The sequence below is a fragment of the Protopterus annectens genome, chromosome 6.part0 (genome assembly GCF_019279795.1).
Source record: "Protopterus annectens isolate FY-2018-M chromosome 6.part0, PAN1.0, whole genome shotgun sequence".
Taxonomy (NCBI): domain Eukaryota; kingdom Metazoa; phylum Chordata; order Ceratodontiformes; family Protopteridae; genus Protopterus; species Protopterus annectens.
Window position 1 is genome coordinate 1719545123 of NC_056737.1, and position 23138 is coordinate 1719568260.

Genomic DNA, 23138 nt, shown 5'->3' on the forward strand with positions numbered 1-23138 from the left:
CTTTTTTTCTTGAAAAGCCATGCTTCACAAATGTAGTTAATGGTTTATATTCTAGCATTTATTCACTAATTTCAGTGTGGATACTATTATTCCTGTTCAACTCCATTTCCCAACACTAGACACTGATTCAAGTCCAAAATATTACTGATTCTTCTAGTCACCTCCTGTGCTAGTATGTGCCTCAAGAATTTTCCTTTGGAACATTGGAAAAGGTTGCACTGGCAAAGTGTCTCTGTAAGCTTTATTGTCTGAAGAATGAGAAGCAGAATCTCCTTCTGTTTGCTGTCTCTATTTTTATTGAATAAACTTTATTTCCTTCTTAGCCTTTTCCATATCCAAAAATGTCTTTGATCCTCCGGAAAAAATATTCCAAAGACAGCTGGATACAGCAGCTTGAGTCTCACACCTGCCTCTCAAGTTCCCTGATTGCTGAATAAATTTGCTTCTCTTCTGCCTGATATACTCTGAATAATTTTTCCTCAAACACTTTGCTCTCTCCAATTTTTGATACTTTTCTCTTCAGCCAGTTTTGTCAGGATTAACTCTCTTTGCTGGTATCACTGAATCTTTATTATTACAGGTCTTGGCTGCGTTGTCCTAGCCATGTTTAGACCATACAATCAGTGTGCCCTTTCATTTACCAAATCCTGCTGTAGAATACCAGTCCACTTGCTTATTTGTGCTTTCATAAAGTTAATGCAGTTTGTTCCTTTCAGGTTTTCTTGCTACAGCAGAAAATGTCAAGTGTTTCTCACCAAGCTGTGTCTTCTAACTCTACCATTTTTTTGAAATAGCTCTTCTTGAGAAGCCTCATCCCCAGCTAGCCTTTTCTTAATTTTAACCTTTGACTTTTACATTTATAAGTTCATCTGAACAGATAGTTTAACGCTTCTTCTATTTTTCCAGGCTTTTATTAGTTGCTTGATATATCCCCTTCAAAGTTTCATTTTAATGCTTCTTCTATTTTTCCAGGCGTTTATTAGTTGCTTGATATATCCCCTTCAAAGTTTCATTTATTTTAATCATCTCTTGAGTATGTTTGATTTTTTTTCCAGTAAATTACTGGAAGCCATGTCTTGTACCAAACCTGAAACTTGGCACTGCTTTTTGTTGATTCTTTGCAGCCATTTTTTTTCTCTTCACATTTTCCGTTGATTTTCTTTCAGGTTCTCTAAATTTCTTCTTTGCTAGTATCCAGGAAATATACAATACTAATCAGTAACTGAATTTTACCCAAGCTAACAATATCGCTGACTCTTATTTCTCAGAGCTGAAAGTAAGCTTTTGATTATTGTTTAGCCATCTAGAAAGTTTAAGAAAGCTTTCATTTTATCTTGAATTTCAGCAGTGAGATCAGGTATAATATCCAGTAGTGGGAGTGGTTAATTTTTGTAATCAGTTGTCAAATGATAGCTTACCATCTAGTTTTTGTACCGGCTAGTAAGAACTGTTTGCAGAGCTTAACTTTTGCAGTATACGTGATTATTCCAGAGTCTGTTCTGCTTTTAGAATAGATTGCTAAGCCTCCTTTTTGTTGGATTTTATAATATAGGGCCTAAAGGACCCCTCATAGGATGATAGGCAAGTATTAGGCTAGGTGCCCTTGTGGGTCAATTTAAGCCTAGATTTCCCTTTCAAATATGAGACTCAAACCCTGTACATTGTGTCTGTGAGATAAGCACCTTAACCATTATATCAACCAACCTCCTCTCAATAGAAGAGTAAAATGGGGTACCAATCTACAGTTATTTCAGGGTTTGACAAAGATGTCCTGATTACATTATATTAGCTGTGTTAGCTTTGGGTGCTTTATTTAGCAAGTCATACTCTCCTGAGTTCTTGACACTATGTATGTGCAAAGCCTCAGAAACAGATAATTCACCCATTAATGGTCCTTTGATCAACTCCCTGTTACTTAGCTCTATGACGTGACTTAGTTTTAAGTAAGTGTAAAACTCTAAACACCTGTTACCAATGCAATAAAACTTTAAAAAAAAAGCAGACTCACAAATGGACTTTGAAAGTAAAAAAGTAAGCACTTTTATCTTTACTATAAACATACTTCATCAGAATAATATAACAACCAAACATTCAGTTAAAATAAGATGAGGTCAGCAAATTATGTCCACTATGGAGTCTGTAAGCAGACCATTTTATGCACAGGCACTCATCCAAGTCATCTTGTCTTAGCTTTATTTCATTTATATGACACCAGTCTGTTATGGGAGTGGGCATCAAATCCTATAAGAATTCTTTGACGTTATCCCAATGAGCTTTTCCTTTCCACACTTTTATAGTTATGGTACCCCTTTTTCACTCTTTGCCGTCTTGGAAATCACTTTAACACATGTTTTTGACAACCTCTATATTCTCCTTCCTGTTTATAATTTATCCCTCTTTTCTGTCTGTAGTTCTTTACAATGATTTCATTTTTCCTTTAACCAAAGTGCTGCTTGTAGTTTAAAATGGGTTAAGGATCTGCGTGTCTCCTTTTGGTAATGGATGCATGATTGGGCAACATGGACTTGATATTAGGACTCTCATCACATATTGGTGCTGATGGAATAGTTGATGTGTTAGCTTGAGTTGGCAGGTTGAAGAGGAAGCCACCATAGCTAGGCCTAGGCTCTTTTAACGGGTTTCTCATAATTTGTCCCTGTCAGGTTCTGGAATCTGGTACCATAAACTGTTGCTATCTTTCAGATACTCTTTATGTTTTCTAATGTCTTCTTTTTCGTCTCATCTCCTTTGCTGTTGTTTTTTTAGCCTAGTGGTGTTCTTGGGCATATAGCTTCTGAAGGGCTGTTCTACTTACCCTAATTTCACTATCTCGTAACTAAACTTCCATTTGTTGTCAGTTTGCTCTTCATGTTCTCTTATGGTTTCCCCTAGCTCTTCAACTTGACATAGCAGTTTAACATATTGTCTAATGCATTCTTTAATTTATTTTTGCAGCACTTTTACTTCTGCGTTTTATTTAACTCTTGGTTCAATTCACGTACACTTCCCTGTAACTGAAAGCATCTTTGTCATATTTTCTAAAGTTTCTTGTAGTTGTAGAATACAAAGAATATTGAAGTAGAAACTGGAATAAACATGTTTTCCTCCTTTTTGCCTTGATTTTGCTTTCCACATTCTGTAAAATCGCATATCAATGTGGGAAATTTATGAATTGATTTGTTTTGATTCCATCCCTCTGGGCTATCTCTTCCCATGAGTTTTGGGTGGTCCTGACTTACTCACTAATGTATAATATCCAGTAGGGATTCTGAGACAACATTCTCTGGGTTATCATCCTTTTTTTCTCAGATATCCATTCTTAAGTCTGATCGTGCTACTTTGACAGGTGAGCTTGAAGCTATCTACTGAAGGGATTTTAATGAAACCTTTCAGTCTCTCTCTAGTTTTCTCAGGGTGCCTAACTGACTTAAACAAATACTGTTCCTAGGTCATGTTGCAGACAGTACTTCTTTGGCCTATTTTCATGTACTCAGAAAGTTTTATTCCTGTGCCCTGTATGATGATCTTTTTTTTTTTGGTGGCTCTTCTAACAGTAACAACTGCGCTATCTTTCTCTCCAGATCAGAAACCAGCATGCAATAAATTCTCTCTGTAATCCTTAGCCTGCAGTACAATGACAAGTTCTGCTTAAACTTGAAGGCATTTTAAAGGAGAGAAAACCCTAGCTCTCTAACCAACTTGTGTAAGCAAAGAGAAAGGTAGGACCTCAGCCCCTCAGTGTTCAGAGCCCTCTGCAAAGCCAGCTCAGACAGGAAGCTGTGACTTTTCTTGTGAACCTAACTCAAGGGATGAGCTTCTTTTAGGAATTAGACTGCTCCAGTCCCACCTTCCTTTCTCCACTTGCTGCTGGCCCACTAGTCTTCACTTCCAACTAGGTGGAAATACCAGTTTCTGCAACAGGAAGTGATCCCCAAGAGAACTTAAAAGATTAATTTAGAATAAATCAAACAAGCAAGGCACCACATGATTTACAAGGTACAGGTTATTTGAGTAACAAAACTGAAACTGAAGATACAAGTTTATGTATTCTTTCTAAACAACATAGCACCATTTATCTACTTGACTCCCAGTATACAATGTCATAGTTAATAAAGAAAGTTTCAGACAATCCTTGCATGGAAGTTCAGGAATGATCTTTGTGCAACTTTTTCACAGACATTCAGAATTTTTTGTTTTCTTCAAATTTACAAAGTCTCGTGGTGACTTAGCGCATTGTGGACTGACAATTTTCGAATTAGAAATAAGTTGTTAACCATTATTTTGTGTAAAAACAAACTGCACTTTTTCTTGTTGTGTGCCTCTTAAATGCATATTTCAGTGACTCAGTGTAACTGCTCTTTGCACAGCAAAGTCACAAAATGCACTGTGTATCATCTATTTTGATAAGTATATAATGCACTTTAATTCACAAAATTATTACAATAAGGTTTCTAGTCTTAGTGTATTGTATCCCTAGTTAGGGTTTGCAGACTCTTAGTACAATAGGAATATCCAAATATCCTATCTCAAATCAGCTAAATGCAGCACATAGTAACGTATTGCCTGATTATTGTTACTTAATGTGGTCAGTATCAGCATTTTACCTTTAATGGACAGCAACAGACAACTACAAGAGAATAATGCAAAGGTGACGCCTGTTTGGCAACATATGGGCCCTTGGGTACAAACAAACTGATATTTTAGTTTTACTTATTGCAGTCACTTAAAAAGCCAAAGGCGGACCATTTTCCTGTTAGCAGCATTTAATGTAGGTTGCATACTTATCTACGTGTAGAACTGAGCAGATTTGAATCTGCATACAGTAAACATTTTGGATCATTAGTATTTAAGCTTGTCCCATAGTGGCAGTCTATACTTATACCAGTAGGACCTTGGATGTACTCAAGCTGAAAGCTGTGTGAGAATTTTAACTCTGCACTTGCGCTTTTTCATGAAGTTGTCTCTGAACATCCAAATATTTTAATTTACATCTCTACTGAACATGGCATCATGTATTTAAAATATAAAGAGTCTGTTTATCAAAATGCACCATGGTGCTCCTGACCCAGTATGCTGCTATCCCCCTCCAAACTACCTACAACTTGAAAGGCTTGCAACATAGGAAGGATATCACTCTGCCATAACACGGAGAATTAAAGCTGTCCTGCCCCTCAGCAACCTATTTCAACAAGGTTAATATTGTGAATGACTGCATTAAATTTATTTAAAGCCCTGGGTCTATAGCACTGTAGGTGTTCCTTGCATTCTGTTAGTGAAATCCCCATGTTAACATGAATTGAATTTACATAAAACAGTCATACCAAAAAAGAAAAATAACGACTCAAATAATAGGCTACGGTACCTGCTAGCACAGGACATAGGATAATTTGGTGCATTTATAGAATAATTTGGTGCATTCATTAAAAAAACATACAAATTCAAACCGTTTTCCTTCCTTTTACAATACTTTGGAAGCTGTAAGTATCTTGTGCATATATTAGCCCCCTACCCCTTCTCCCACATAACCAAGGTTACTTATTCCTCTACCACAGGTGCCATTTTCAAATGCCCCGGTGCTCCTGACCCAGTACACTGCTTCATTAAAGTGATATGTAACTTGCGATTGCAAGAACTAACTGTGCTACCTCAGAGACTACTGTGTAACCAGGGAATTTTATTTTCTGTAAAGTTTACTCAGACTGCTATTATTTAATGTAACCATAGTGGAATTGCTGCATATGTAGGAATATGCTGTTCTGTGTTTGTGCCTAAATGCATAAGAGAGCTTACTGACATAGTTCGAATTTCTTTATCTATGATTGCAAATACTACTTAACTGTGACGTCGCTAGCTGTATATCACTGTGATTGTACTGCTAGGTTAGTTGCTGATGAAACTGAGCTATTTGGAATGCAATTGAACAAGATATGCCTTAAAAAATGCCATGTTAGCCTTAGAAGCCAATAACTGTGTGTAAGACTTAGTCGCTTGCACTGTAGACATACAGCAAGACTGCAGGAGTAGTCACTTAATTAATTTTATCTCCTCTGAAACTTTTAAATTACAAACTTATGTTCTTGACCTTGGGATAATCTATTTGTGCTACTATAAGCTGTATATTGCTATACTGACTTGCAGAATGATAGCAACTATAGTGTACTGTTTGTTGCAAACACCACTTGAAATACATAACTTCCTTACTAATTATCAGTAGACTAACTTACTATTTTCTGATTGGGTGCTATCCCCCTCCAAACTACCTACAACTTGAAAGGCTTGCAACATAGGAAGGATATCACCCTGCCAAAATTGTAACACTGAGAGTTAAAGCTGTCCTGCCCCTCAGCAACCTAGTTCAACAAGGTTAATATTGTGAATGACTGCATTAAATCTATTTAAAGCCCCGGGTCTATAGCACTGTAGGTGTTCCTTGCATTCTGTTAGTGAAATCCCCATATTAACCTGAATTGAATTTACATAAAACAGTCATACCAAAAAGAAAAATAATGACTCAAATAATAGTTAGTAGCTAGTACCTGCTAGCACAGGACATAGAATAATTTGATGCATTTAATAAGAAAACATACAAATGCAAACCTTTTTCCTTCCTTTTACAATACTTTGGAGGTTGTAAGTATCTTGTGCATGTATTAGCCCCGCTCTGCTCACCCTCGCTGTGCTCGGGCTTGCTCCACGCCCTGCCCCCTATTCCCACCTACCACCAGTATTGCTAAATTTATAGTACCTATGCCACACCACCACCTCTTTCAACCAGTCAGTAAAGTCCTAATCCTTAAAGTGTCTAATGCTTAATTACCATAGCTAACTAGCTAGCTATACACTACCCTTACCACTCTATATCCTAGTCAGAGCTCAAGACTGCTAAAATACCACTAGTACGTATTTCAGCACATCTGAAGTTACTAATGCTATTTTCCTCTTACCCCTTATGATTATTCCATACCTACAAACCACCTATGAACATCAGAAATGTCTAGGCTTTCACTACCCCAGAGGCCAAACCTCTACTCCAAGTAGGACAAATTTTCAAAACCAAGTAAACAAACCTTGCCTACCAAACAACTTATTTACAAAATATCACCAACTCAGTCGAACTAGATACATAAACCCAAAAGCCAGGAAGTACCAGAACCTATTAAGTAAACTCCAAAAACTTGTATTTAGAATACAACACAACCTCATAATAGATGGAGATCAACCAAACTCATGGACCAACCACTATCAATAAACCCAATCCCTAACAGTGCTATTCCCTGTAACTTACAAACCCTAAACAGACCCCACAACTCGCTCTTGATTGGCCACCTGAACATTAGAAGTATAAATAATAAGGTTCCCCACCTGCATGCCCTCTTAGATGTTCACTTTTTAGATATATTATGTCTCACCGAAACATGGCTAAAACCAACAGTACAAGACAATGAAATAATACCACCTGGTTACAATATATTACGACTTGACCGCAAACCTAGGAAGGGGGGGGGGGGGTTGCTGTCCTATATAAATCGCCTACAGGTGACTATGGAAACCTCTCAACCACCCCAAGTCAGTAATGCTGAAATACTTGTTACTAAGATACAAATCAATAAATGTAAATGCATATACCTCCAGGTAACAACATTAACACCCTTGAGGACATCCTATATTGGTTGTCAACTAACTACCCCCAAGAAACCATAGTCCTTGGCAACTTTAACATCAGTTGGAACAGCTGTTCCTCTGAACACCCTAATATCCATGTTGACCTACATGGGTTTACTCTGACCATTACCTCCCCCACCAAGATCAACAAACCCAACAACAAAGAAAGTACCTTAGACTGGATTCTGATTAACAGTCACCCCCAAATATACAAGAATGGACCCTCCCTGACGTTATAAGTGACCACTTTCTTACCTTTATAATTAGGCATAAGGCTGACATTCTTAACCAACCCACCTATAAGACAGTGAGGAACAAAAAAAACTTCAACTCTAATAACTTCCAAAATGAACTGTTTATGTGATTGGTCAATCCTAAACCACCTGCCCCTGGAAGAAGCAGTAACACACTTTAATACTAAATTCCTAACCATCCTAAACTACCATGCGGCAACACATTCAATTAGAACTATAACAAAAAAATGCCCCATGGCTCACGAAAGAAACCAGACAAAAAAATCCTACTCAGGAATAAGGTATGGGCCAAGTGATGTATCACAAAAAACCCTGCAGATCAAATTAAATATAAACAACTAAGGAATGACACAAAAAAATCCATTGATAAAAAAAAAATATTAGTACCAACTACAAAAACAGTATAGGCAGTAAACAGGACAGTCTTTAATCCAGTACAATGGCCAGCATCTGCAGACTTCTTCAGACAAAAGTAGCTTACAATTAAAAAAGCTAAATATACTTAGCTGGTCAAGGATAACCAATCAAATAGGAACAAGCTAATATAAGCAATTAAAATAAATTACCTAACACAAGCTGTTAAAAACTAGTGGTAATTCAAAGTAAAACAGTCTTATTTACAAAACTTTAGTCTACCTAGCTGATTAACCAAAACAGGATAAAAGCAAGTCAGAAATACATAAGTAAATATTTATCATAAAACATAAAAACATGAAAAGATCTCATTAGTTAATTATCTAGTAAGGTTTTAAGGCTGCTAATAGAGCAGCTATCATTCAGCCCTGGTATTACATATGACAATTCCAACAAAAGATGTATAGGAGCTCCTTTTACTCTCAAGTATCTGGTCTATCACCATAAATCTAAAATAATGGTCATTTTCTTGGCTAATATGTTTTTCTAATTTGCCTTTACTAATGGCGTATTGGTGTTCATAATTTAATTTACGCCTGTCTTGCCAATATAAAAACCTTCACATTTTTGACACTGGGCCCGGTAGACCACCATCCTAGAGTTGCAGGTGCATCTACAGTGGAGGTCAAAACTAATATGATTAATATTGAATCTATTTGATTCATTAATGTGTCTACATTGATTACAATTTTGGCATTTGAACATGCCTGGTGTTCGTGTTAAATTACTTGTAGGTAGTTCTAATAATGCTTTTAAATTTTTACCTCTCCTATATGTAACTCCGGGGTTTTCGCCTACTTTGCCCATCACTGTGCTATTGGTGCGAAAAATATTCCAGTTTTTATTAATAATGTCCAGGATGAGGTGACTATTAATGCTATATGTCAAAATTAATCTATTTTTAAAACAAGCGTCTGGTTCTAGACATACAAACCGAGTAGGTACAACGGCATTATCAGTTGGAGTATGTGGGGCAACACTAAGAATGGCTTGATAAATACCATTCCTTCTCTTATTAATCACCTCCTTAACCAAACCTTCAAGCAATCCAGTTGGGTACCCTCTGTGTAAAAACATGTTCTTTAATTTCTCACATTCAGCCATAAAATCTTCATCCAGGCTGACCATCCTGACAACTGACCGTTTTTGGTGGTAGGGATGGCAGCTACTGAAGTGAAGAAAGGAGTTAGAGTGGGTAGGCTTCCTGTAAATAGTAGCAACATAACCATTCAACTCCTGATTTTTAGCTAACCAGATGTCCAAGAATGATATGGCGTCTGTCCCAAATTTTGAAGTAAAGGACAGAAAGTCCGTAGACGTGTTAAAGAAATCTAGGATGAGCTTACCATCTTCTTGATTACCCTCCAATAATATAAATATGTCATCCAGGTAGCGAGTATAATACCTGATCTTAGACATGAGGGCATGGTTGCTCAAAATTTTCTCCTTTTCCCAATGCGCCATAACAATATTAGCCAAACTGGCCCCACAGGGTGACCCCATGGCCACACCTGTTTTTTGAAGGTAAAAGTTCTCACCTAGCATAAAGTAATTATTAAATAGTACCATATCAATAAGTTCTATTACTAGTGAAATTTCATCTGGTGGAGCGTCCTTACTAGTAAGAAAAAAAGCCACCCACTCCAATGCAGTCTCTAGGGGAATGCAAGTATACAGGTCCTTGACGTCTATTGTCAAGAAGTTGAAATTGTTGTTGAATGTGCACTCTCCGATTTTGGCTAAGAAGGACCACGAATCCTTGCAGATTTGTTCTTCATCCTGCAAGTATTTCTGTAAGATTGTGTCAACAATTTTGGCACATGCATAGGTTGGAGAGCCTCTTCCGTCAACTAATGGTCGCATTGGGGGATTAGGGAGATCCTTGTGGATCTTAGGAATCCCAAAAAGACAGGGGAATCTTGGAAATAAGGTAGTCAAATATTTATGTTGTTCTTGGTTTAGTCTACCCTCAAAGTGCATCTCGTCCAAGTTGTTTTGAATATTACGATATGCTTTGTTGACATCAGACTTAGAGCTAACACTGTATGCATCATCAGCAAGTAAATCTAACATTCTATCGTAATAGTCAACATTGTCAAAGACCACTACTCCCTCACCTTTATCCGGTTTACAAATGCGTAAACTATGCAGTTTCACAAAATCTAACAGTAATTTTTCCTCCTTACATGTGTCATTAGTTCTAACGTGGCTCAACTTGTCCCTTAGATCAAGTTCACACATATTTTCAAAGCAATGGATTAATGGGTGTAAAGGAGGGTTGAATAAACTAGGGACCCTAAAAGGGTTGACATGCGTATTATTACTAGGTGCATTTTTACTTCCATTGTTGGAATCAAAAATCATGTTAAAGTTTAACTTTCGTGTGAATAATTTAATGTCTATAATAGTTCCCACTAAATCCGTCTTTCATTGAGGGACATAAGTATACCCTTTAGACAAAAAGTCAGCCAATTCGCTAGGTATAGGCACAGAAGAAAAATTGTACATTTTAAAGTCACCTAAATGGTTGGTAGAAATAACAGGTCTAGAGTTCAGATCACCAAAGTTAATATAGTTCTCGTCCAGAAATTCAGCCAGAGAAGGAACCAAATTCGTCAAGGAATAGGTACAAAGAGTATCTAAGTCAGCATGCACGAAACCCGTCTCTAAATGGGGAGGGGGGGCATAGTTGCTGACAATCCTACATGTTACAGTCTCTGTTGGTTTCGTTTCTGTTGATGACCCTTGTGTGATGACTGATAATTGTTCCTTTTCTTCGGTATAGCACCTGGGTGGTTGGCATGGTAAAAAACCTGCTGCTGATCTGGACGGAAGGAGGTGTTATTAATATTAGAATTAGATTGCAACCTCCGATTTTGTAGCCTCTCACTTCTCCTTACCACTTGTTCGGGTTGTATGTCTTCAAATGTATCCAAATCTCGAATGTTATTGTCAATAGGTGCCCTAGTATTTGAATTTGTAGAGCCATGATCATTATTGATGTTGGGTTGCCAAACTTGTGACTGTGCAGGGGGAGGGTATGCAACCCCTTGTTCATAGGCTTTAAGGTCACGCTCTAATTTTTTTATTTTATTCTGCTTAAGTTTATTCAAGTACTGTTCAATACTACTAAAGCATCTATTGTAGTCAAATTTATACCTTGGGAATTCCTCATGTGCATTAATAAGTTTGTCCAACTCTGAAATTTCTAGAGTTAATTGCTCAACCCAAATTAAATAGTGCTTTATCAATACATGTAAGAGTTCAAACCCATGTTGGTCAAATAAATTGACCAAATCTTTATGAAAATCAGAGTTGGGAATTAGGCCACTTGGAAATTGAAAATGTTTGAGGCCCTTAGGTATCACCTTACATTCGATACATTCCCTAAAATAGGAAATCTCCAGTTTAAGCTTTTTAATTTTGAGAAGCAATTTATCAAAAAGTTTCAGTTTGTCAGATAGTGAATTATTATTTACCTCATGTTGCACACCTTGATTGGTATTCCTAATGTCCGCTGTGCCGTCACTATGTCTCAGAAATACAAAATCCTCGGTTAGCCAAGAACTCAGGGAGGGAGCTCCATTAAAGGAGTTCCTAAGAGACTGAACGTTAGCGTTCTCATGAGGTTCATGCAGCACAGGGTTGCTCTCTGTGTCGATGTGGGCAGCCAGACTTTGTAGGCGTTCTCCGGTTGTTGCGGTAACCCCACGATTAAGAGTAGAGTTAGTTTCAAAACGGGGAGGAGGATTTGTAAAAGTTAAAGCAGGCAAACTTGTTTGTGTTGATATAATCTCACTAGTTGAATCTCGGACGTTCGGTGCATCACGTCCGTTAGATGAACCAAGAGGAACGTTAATCTCCTGGAGTGGTACTACGCCCCCTGGCGTTGATTCAGCTGGGAGGATCTTAAAATTGTTTAACGAAGGGAGAATGAGATTTTTCATCTCCTGCTGTTGGCTGTCAAGTTTCTAAAGAATTAACCAAGCCATCCTGAACTGCCAAAGGTGATGTAGCTGGTGCCGGATAGGCACTATTACAGCTCCTAAGTAATGCTGGAACAGCATTAGGGGAGAAATCATCACTAATATGAGATCCGGTAGCCATAAACTTCAAATAATGTAGAAAGCACAAACCAGGAAACTAAAAAATGGATCGTAGCAGTAATGAAAGCAAAAACAGTATAGGCAGTAAACAGGACAGTCTTTAATCCAGTACAATGAAGCGCTTTTCGTCTGCCAGCATCTGCAGACTTCTTCAGACAAAAGTAGCTTACAATTAAAAAAGCTAAATATACTTAGCTGGTCAAGGATAACCAATCAAATAGGAACAAGCTAATATAAGCAATTAAAATAAATTACCTAACACAAGCTGTTAAAAACTAGTGGTAATTCAAAGTAAAACAGTCTTATTTACAAAACTTTAGTCTCCCTAGCTGATTAACCAAAACAGGATAAAAAAGCAAGTCAGAAATACATAAGTAAATATTTATCATATCTGGTTAGCTAAAAATCAGGAGTTGAATGGTTATGTTGCTACTATTTACAGGAAGCCTATCTACTCTAACTCCTTTCTTCACTTCAGTAGCTGCCATCCCTACCACCAAAAACGGTCAGTTGTCAAGGGGCAGCTCGTCAGAGCAGCCTGGATGGTCAGCCTGGATGAAGATTTTATGGCTGAATGTGAGAAATTAAAGAACATGTTTTTACACAGAGGGTACCCAACTGGATTGCTTGAAGGTTTGGTTAAGGAGGTGATTAATAAGAGAAGGAATGGTATTTATCAAGCCATTCTTAGTGTTGCCCCACATACTCCAACTGATAATGCCGTTGTACCTACTCGGTTTGTATGTCTAGAACCAGACGCTTGTTTTAAAAATAGATTAATTTTGACATATAGCATTAATAGTCACCTCATCCTGGACATTATTAATAAAAACTGGAATATTTTTATAGCACAGTGATGGGCAAAGTAATATAGGAGAGGTAAAAATTTAAAAGCATTATTAGAACTACCTACAAGTAATTTAACACGAACACCAGGCATGTTCAAATGCCAAAATTGTAATCAATGTAGACACATTAATGAATCAAATAGATTCACTATTAATCATATTAGTTTTGACCTCCACTGTAGATGCACCTGCAACTCTAGGATGGTGGTCTACCTAGTGTCAAAAATGTGAAGGTTTTTATATTGGCAAGACAGAGCGTAAATTAAAAGAGCGTATTTATGAACACCAATACGCCATTAGTAAAGGCAAATTAGAAAACGCTCTTGCCAAACATATTAGCCAAGAAAATGACCATTATTTTAGATTTATGGTGATAGACCAGATACTTGAGAGTAAAAGGGGAGCTCCTATACATCTTTTGTTGGAATTGTCCGAGTTACGCTGGCAAATCAGGTTAAACGCCTATGTAATACCAGGGCTGAATGATAGCTGCTCTATTAGCAGCCTTTTAAAACTTAAAAACCTTACTAGATAATTAACTAATGAGATCTTTTTTCATGTTTTTTATGTTTTTATGATAAATATTTACTTATGTATTTCTGACTTGCTTTTTTATCCTGTTTTGGTTAATCAGCTAGGGAGACTAAAGTTTTGTAAATAAGACTGTTTTACTTTGAATTACCACTAGTTTTTAACAGCTTGTGTTAGGTAATTTATTTTAATTGCTTATATTAGCTTGTTCCTATTTGATTGGTTATCCTTGACCAGCTAAGTATATTTAGCTTTTTTAATTGTAAGCTACTTTTGTCTGAAGAAGTCTGCAGATGCTGGCAGACGAAAAGCGCTTCATTGTACTGGATTAAAGACTGTCCTGTTTATTGCCTATACTGTTTTTGCTTTCATTACTGCTACGATCCGTTTTTTAGTTTCCTGGTTTGTGCTTTCTACATTATTAGTACCAACTACGGCAAACCCACCAAAACAAACCTCAAAAGTTCTGTGCAGCTATCAATAAACTACTGCATCCAGGAGAATCCACCAGTCCGACCCCCTCAGGCAGTAACCACAATAGTCCAGATGAAATTGCCAATACCTTTAACAATTTCTTTACTAAAACCATCCAATCTCTAGCCAACCAGCTATCCCCTGATGACTCAAGTCCTATTACGTTTACACCCAGCTCTCAACCCACTTTTCACCTTCAACCTGTTCCCACATCCCTTTTCGAACCCCTATTACGAAACTTAAACCAACCACCCTCTCTGCTAATCTCTTACCGGCAGAATATCTGCAAAAAGCTGCGGATGCCATAACCTATCCCATCTCCATCCTGATTAACAGAACTATAACCAAAGGCTTTATCCTCCCTATCTGGAAGATGTCTCATATTCTCTTTCTGCATAAAGATGATAACTCCAATGAATTATCAAATTATAGACCCATTGCCATATTATCACCCCTGGCTAAAATCATGGAGAAATGTATACACAGACAATGGCTGAGCTATCTTATCCAAAACAACTTACTTGCCACCTCTCAACATGGTTTTAGACCATTTCATAGCACCACCTCTGCCCTCCTGTCTTCTTCTGATGCCATTAACAAAAATTGCAATAAAAACATTCTTTCCTCAGCCCCCTTTATTGATCTCTCTAAAGCCTTTGACATGGTAAACCATCAACTACTCATAACATACTTAGATCCTTTTCTGTAGATAATCTGGCTATACAGTGGTTCCAGTCTTACCTAAATGATAGGCAGCAGGCTGTCCTTTGGCAAACCAAGATATCAAGCCATCTTCCCATTACCCTTGGTGTTCCACAAGGTTCCATATTAGGACCTCTCCTATTTTTAATCTTTATTAATGACCTGCACTTAGTCATTCCACATGCTACCTGCATTCAATATGCAAACGATTCCACATTAATTTTCTCGGCTACTTCCCCCTCTGATCTACAGACCCTAGCCCAAAAAGTGTTCGGCATAGTTGAAAACTGGTTGCTTAACTGTGGACTCGTATTGAATCCTAAAAAAACAAAATTACTACTATTCTCTCCTACCCATAGGTCCTCCCCGCTTACCCTTACTGTTAAGTCAAACAATGGCACCATCATATCTCCTGATCTCTCCACCAAGCTATTAGGGATATTGATTGATAACAACCTGAAATTTGATTTACATATTAACCATACTATAAAAACAGTCGATAAAAAACTTGGCTCACTATACAGGATTAAGCCCTTCCTTACACCTCTAGCTAGGACTGTTATTGCCCATACCCACTTACTCTGTACCCTCCTTTATGCCTCCCCCATATTTACGAATATGAGTAAAAATAACCTTAAACTGACAAGCTCCTATATTAACATTGCTAGATTTGCCTCAGGAGCCACATACAGAACTCACCACTGTCATAACTTGTGCCAATTAGGATGGTTAGAATTGCCCAACCAACTACAATACAATCAAATTATAATTGCACATAAAATACTCTACCAACCTGAAGACACTCCCATACTTAAAAACCTTATCACCCCATACAGCAACCTTAAGATCCTATGCTCATCCAACAGGCTTCTAGTACAAATAGCTAAAACCAATAACACAGCTGGTGACTCCTTGTTAATAACTCCATTGGCGAAACCTAGAGCATACTGCTGTTCTTACTTTGATTTCCTCCATAACCCTATTCAAAAATAACCTTAAACAATACTTCAAAACACACTGGCTATGTCCCTGTACTTACCCTGACTAACTCTCTCCTGTATCCCTAGGTTCAAGGATACTTTATGCTGTACTATGTTTGAATGTTTCTGATAGCCCATAAACTGTGCACGTTTTCAAATGTTAAATATTATGTCATTGTACATATCAATCTTGTGTATTTTCTAATGAATTCAATACTTGTATCTTACATGTATAAATGTAATGTATAGTCTATGTCTATTGTTGGAGCTTTTCTCCCCGGGCCTCTGCTGAAAATGGACATATATCCAGTTGAACTAGCCCAGTCAACAAATAAAAATAAAAAATAAAATAAATACTCATTTAGGATGCATGCAGATCTTTGCCACAGCAAAAACATTTATTCTAAGAAAACTCAACATGCCTTTCAGAGGCTCCCTTTCATTTTTGTAAGCTTTATCTCCCCTACCCACCCTGCAGTTGATCAGCAGCTACTACCAGGCCCTGTCTTTGTTCCTCTGGTCTATTGACCCTGCCTTAACCTCCCTGAGGTCAACCTAACCTATTTTCAGGGCCAGTGAGGAGTTCAAGGACATTGGTGCAGCATCATGCCAGGAGCCTTGGCATGTGTTTTAGAATACATGCTTCTCCAGAAAGCAGTCCATAATGTAGCACATAGGTTGCAGGACAGCAGCTTAGGACAATCTGCAGGACCTGTATACTTGCCCCACTCACAATCAACTCATGACTCTCCATCAAGACAGGAATGAGTCTGCTAATATGGCTTAGCTGTCATGGAATAAATGGGCCAGACATCTCTCTTGAGCCACTGAATCCTCGCTATTACCTTAATGAAGGAAATAATCAGCCAGTTGGGCAAAGAAGGGGAGTGGGCCAATCCTGTGGCTCTTCAAAATAAAAATGGATGGATGAAAACTTGCTGGCAGTGCTTATACATACTTTGTCAGGCATAAGAAAGTCATTTTATCCAAACTGCAATATAACATGCACACTTCTCAGTAGTACATTGTGGGTAGGGTTCTTCCTGTTGTTCTGTGCAAAGGTTGTGCTATATATCTTTGCTGTCATCACCTCACCAGTGAATCCACAACTTATACTGAGTTATTAGTAATGTCATATTAGAGTGCTTTATTGCCATCATGGCAAGTATCGTACAGTAATTGTACAGGTGGAATTCTAGGTTCCGGTCAGGGTATTCCACAGGGCTCTGTTCTAGACCCATAAGTGTTTAAGTTGTATCTTTGGGTCTCTCTTTCTCATTTGTGGTGTTCTACAGTCTGTATGTAGATGATATAAAAATGGTTAAACTGATTACGTGTTACAGATGAGGTATGACTACAAAACTTGTTTTGTCTTTTGGCTTAGGGGTCGCCACAACAGAATTTCAGTCTGCTAATGATTGGCAGTAGATTTTCACGAACGCCAAGGTGCCAGCTCAACGTTCAACCTTAAACGAAGGCACGCCCATTTACGCATGTCTTTCGAAGGCCCACCCAACCACGGGGAGGACATGCAGACTCCACACAGAAGGCACTCCCCACACTCCAGCCAAGAATCGAACGGGAGAACATTTTGCTGTGAGGCAGCAATGCTACTGCTGCACCACAGTGGATACATATGACTGCAAAACAACTTATCTAAATTGGCCATTTGGGCACAGGAGAATAATATGTGTACATGACAGTTAAGCATATAGCATTGAAAGGTAAATATTCAATACAGCACACATTAATTTAAATTGTATATTCATTTAAGGACCTGAGTATATGGGTCGTTACAGCTTTGTGTTTTTTCTAATCATATCAACAGGTTGGCTAATGATAGTTATACAACTATAGGACATATAAAAAGATTTATAAAGGCTAGGGAATCAGAAATTTTTAAATTATTGTTTGTTAGTTACATTAGACCCAAACTTGAGTATGAAATAACAATATGGAAACCTCATAAGTAAACAAATGCGAACAAATTGGAGAGAGTGCAGTGGAAATATACCAGGGGTATCCATGGATGTGAAAATTTAAGTTATTATGAAAGACTAAAATATCTGAGCATTTACAGCTTCTCATGTAGAGTTTTAAGAGGAGGCATTATTCAGGTATATAGGACATTTAGAGACCATCACTAAAAGTAATAAAGAATCATCAGACTACCTGTGTAGAAGATTACATAGGAATAAGAGGTGTGCTAATTGGTTCTCTGAGACAGTAGTTGATGAATGGAATAGACTACCAAATTACATTAAAGCAAGCACTAGTTTATATATATATATTTAAGTACAACCTAGACACTTATGGAAATAACTTGTTCTGGTATATTGGCAGGCTAGAAAGGCATTATTGCCCATGCCTGAAATATTTGTATGTATCACCTCTTAGTATAATGAAGATAGAGTTACAAACAGATGCCTTTTTGGGTGTTATGATATCACATCGTTGCTTTTCTCACTTCATTAATACAAATGAACCTGTGCAACTGTTGTGATTTTTTATGACATTTTTTATTTTATCGTCATCTTAATAGCATAACATTGCCAGGGGTCCCTCTGTTGCCGTTTATAGCTCATATGGTATTACATCTCTTGGCTTTCATTAGATCATCACTGCAACATATCTATGTTTTTTATTGCTATCATTCTAACTAAAGTGATGTTAGGTAGTTTTGCAGTTTTCACCCTATTAAAACAATATTGCCATGATTCCTCATGTTTTTGTAACTCCTATGATTTTGTGGATGTTTGCTGCAGTCACCTCATTACTGCAGTAAAGACTTCATTACTACAGTACAGCCAAGATTTTCACTGTTGTCCTGTGTGGTGATGGTGATATCACTCACCTCATAAATGCAATTTTTCTGATGTTCCCATTGTTGTCTGGTGACCGTTGTGATATTACACACCATAGTGAAGCATAAGTATTGTTCTCGCTTGTGTCTTGTGTGAAGTTTGTGATATGCATTTCTTTGGTCATCACCTCCTATACAACTCTGGGCAATTGTAAATGCAAAGAAAATAGTTCAGAGATTAATTAAGACTACATGCTGTTAGACTTCAGCCCGGTAGCACCCTCCGTTTTTGTGTGTTCAGGCAATGGACATGTATTAGACTGATTTCAGATTTTACCCTGACATGGAAAATTCATAAAATTTGTCTGAACAAGAGTTGCACAGTGGACCCACAATTGGCATTGCTGTCTCTCAGAATGTGATTCTCCTTATGAGCTCTCAGCTGGGGTGCCTTCTCTGCAGAGTTTGCATGTTCTATGTCCATGAGTTTTTACTGAGTGATTCAGTTTCCTCCCACATTCCAGTGACAGCGATTTAGGTGATTTGCTGACTCTCCAAATTACTCATAGTTGTATGTGTCCTGAAATAGACTGATAGCCTGTCTGGGATTAGTTCCCTGCTTTGTCCCACTGAGTGCTGTCATAGGCTGTTGCTCCCCCACAACCCTGAACTGTATAAAATGGATAATTGTAGAATGCATATCTATACAACTTACTTACTTGTTTATTATTATTTATTTATTTCCATTTGTTTACCTGGAAAGTCAGACTGGGCAAACAAGCTCCTTTTCAAAGGAGGGCCAGGAAGAAAAACTCCACAAGCAATAACAGTAGTACATGTACAACATATGAAATACTCAGGTAACATTTAGCAGAATTACGTAGATATTTCCATAATAACTATTTGTAATGATACTGTGCAATATACAGAAAGCTCAAGTAACAATTAGTAGCATTTCATACAGAGTGAGGGCAGATAATCATGAAATAAGTATTTTTGCAGCAACTTAATCAAAAGAAGAGAAATAAAGACAGAAAACTTAGAGAGAAGTGATATTCCCTGATATGTATATGTACATAGGAGTTGTAGTCCAGGGATGATTTGACCTGGGAATAGCAAGGGCATAGCCAGGAGTCAAATGGGAAGTTTTAATTTATCTTTAAAGATATGTGTGTTGTTGAGGATTCTGATTTGAAAGGAATTGAGTTTCAAGATTTTGGAATTTGTTTGCTTATCAAGTGAGTGAACTGGCATGTCACATTCTTAGCCACAGCCTGGCACAAGGTAAATCCAACATAGAAGGACAAATGTTTGCATTATGTATTTGTGTAAGCATATAGAGACAAACATGAAGCAATGCTCAAAAATCTTGTAGAAGGCATTCGAAAGCTAACAGCGCAAAGCAAGGCGATGCCTGTGTAAACCAGAGGTAGCTAGTAAAATGGTAAAAATTGAAGGCATGATAAATTTATCTTAAAATAGAAATGTCAGAAACTACAAGATCTAACATCTGTATCACACGCACACACACACACACACACACACACACACACACACAAACACACACACACACTTTATAGCAGGGAAAAAACAGTAACCTGGTAGTTATGCTTACTTTCTGTTAAATAATACTAACTAAGCCTGGCATTCCAAAACATTTTTTTACATCATGGTAGCAGAATATGCATGAATACGGGTAATTCAGTGACACACAGTGTGATTATGGTAGGCTGGAAAATGACAATAGTAATGACATGGAAATGGTCAACATTACTAAAATGAGGGTAATAACGGATACAAATGAAGGTAAACAGTGCGACTCAGAAACATATATTTCATTTGATGAGATACTACTGCTAGAGTTTCTAACTAGAGTAAGATCCTGGAATTATAGGCAAGAGACCATGAAAACATGTACAGATAAGTACCATATTAGTAAACATGTTTATGCAAGAGGTTCTTCTTGCTGCTGGTAGTCACAGAGATAGACACTGTCACCCTTGGCACCTCTGGATCATCCATCTGTGTCTAACATTCTGTGCCCTCCATGAAGTAGAAATAGTGGATCAATACCATGTAGATAGAGGCACCATACTGGAGTTTGCCGTGATATGTCATCTTCATATGTAGGCCTATGGGTTATGTGAAGTACCCATTCCTATGGACACCAAGGTATTTATTGCTTTGAGAATATTAGCTACAGGGATGTTTGAGTGACCAGTTTGGTTCGTGCATCCCAGGTAACTGCCTAAAGTGTACTCAACCAGTTTCTTAATGCCATCCCACAGCACGAGTTATAGTCATATGGTTCCAGTGGACCACAAATATGATAGGTAATCTCATGCTGGTATTTGAGAATGCAGCCCATTTCCCTGAGGTACTGGGTGCCAATGACTGCACCACTATCACAATACACGCCCCATCTAATTAATCAGGACAATGGTATATCAACTGTAAGGGGTTTCATTCCTTCAAGTTCCAACTGTTTTGTAATTCACAGGGTATAATATACATTATGTCAGAAGACCACCCAGGCAGTGCCCACAGCTCCCACATATGGCAGACTTATGACGTACAGTAATTGTTTGCGCGGGCTAATTTTTCACTAGACCATCTTATTGGCAATGTTGAGTATGCTACAGGGCCTTGACTAATGACATCAGTGGTGGCTTGGCTAATGACACCATGGCAGTGAATGCCTGTAACATTGCCCTTTCACAGTACTGAATTATTCTTGAATGTGTATTTTATTGCTAAAGACCCTCTTCTACTGTCTAGGTGTCTGTGGTGGTGCACTACAGTATGACCCTGGAACATGGAGTAATATTTTTGCAGTGTGTGAAGTATTACACAACATGTTGCTCCACAAACAAATACAGCAGTGGAGCAACAAGGCGAAAGTCAGAGAGAGAGAGTGTAGTGGAGGAAAAGTCTGTAGAGGAGCTGGCTGCAGTGGGGATGACTGTGAGAGACAGAGTGGAGACCAGTATGCTGTGGAAACAGCTAACATCTGGTTTATAACTGTGGGACAGAATAAGCATATAACAAAGAAAATTAGAATAATTATACTGACAAAGTAAAGCCTGATTAATCTGCATTTAGTTAAATCCATGATTTGATTTACAGTGCTTAGTAAGTTTGCCCCTAAAAGAAAGGTGCATTAAGGGTGGTAGCACCCAATCTGATTTGTGTACTGTACCAAAACTATACTGTTATTGGGCAGGAATAGCTTAAAGAGCAAGGCAGGTCACATGATGAAGCATCACAAAGTCACTACTGCTTGGTCTGAGGAAGGGCTTTTAACTGCTTCACACCTTGCAGAACTGCTGGGAATCCTGATATAAAACCATACTCCTCAGAATAAAGTTATTTTGCTTGTTAAAAACAGAGAACAAGATTAAAATGCTTTCCCATTCTTTTAAAAATTCTTTATTGGAAAAAAAAAAGCAGAAAATGGAATAAAAGGGAAGGGGAACATGGAATGCAAAGCAGAAAAAGGTCTCCAGCAAAAACAAATTCCTCAACATAAAAAAGTCATAGAAACATCAGATTTGTATAAATACAACTTATTTGATAGGCACAGCTGAATTGCCACTAACATAACATAGCTAATTGACCAAGTTATGTAATACCATAGTCCCATTAAATTCTTTTATGTTATTCTTGTCAGACCCATAGACTGGTTGCTTTTGAAGATGCCTTATTTTTGTTTACAATGGGTACCATTTCCATGAAGTTAATTTTTTGTAGCATTGACTGCCGAGTAGCAATACTGAATGGGATCCCCATCTTCCAAGCCCTCATTATACACTTTTGTGCTACTGTAAGTGTAATCCAGAATTATTGTTGGCTTGAGATGTGTGCATCTGTTTAGGGAACACCACTCTGAGCAACTTTAAAGTCACAACCAAAATAACACTTCTCCCAAAATATGTAACTTGCTCTTATCACCTTCATTCTGAGGCATAAATATCTTTGGGCAGGAGGTAAATATATGCTGCCCGCTGGCAATACATCTCATGAGCAGCACCAACATTAATCTGAGACTCCAGCACATATGTGGAATGTAAAAAGAAAACTAGATCATTCATCAGGCAAAAGAGCCACAAATAATCTTCTGTTTATCTTTGCAAGAATAAAAATGTTACTTGACATAAAGTAACTTTGTTGAAATTTTGCCCTGAAGTACTTTTTTGGTGGATTAATGACATCTCATCATAGTTTGTGTCCAAACACAACTCACTGAATGCCCTACCTACTTCTATATAACAACAAAATCAAGGCACTAATCTGGGAAGATGGTAACTTTCAATCAATTTTGGTTTTGGCAAGGTGAAACTGTAGTGAGTTATTATGTTTCCATT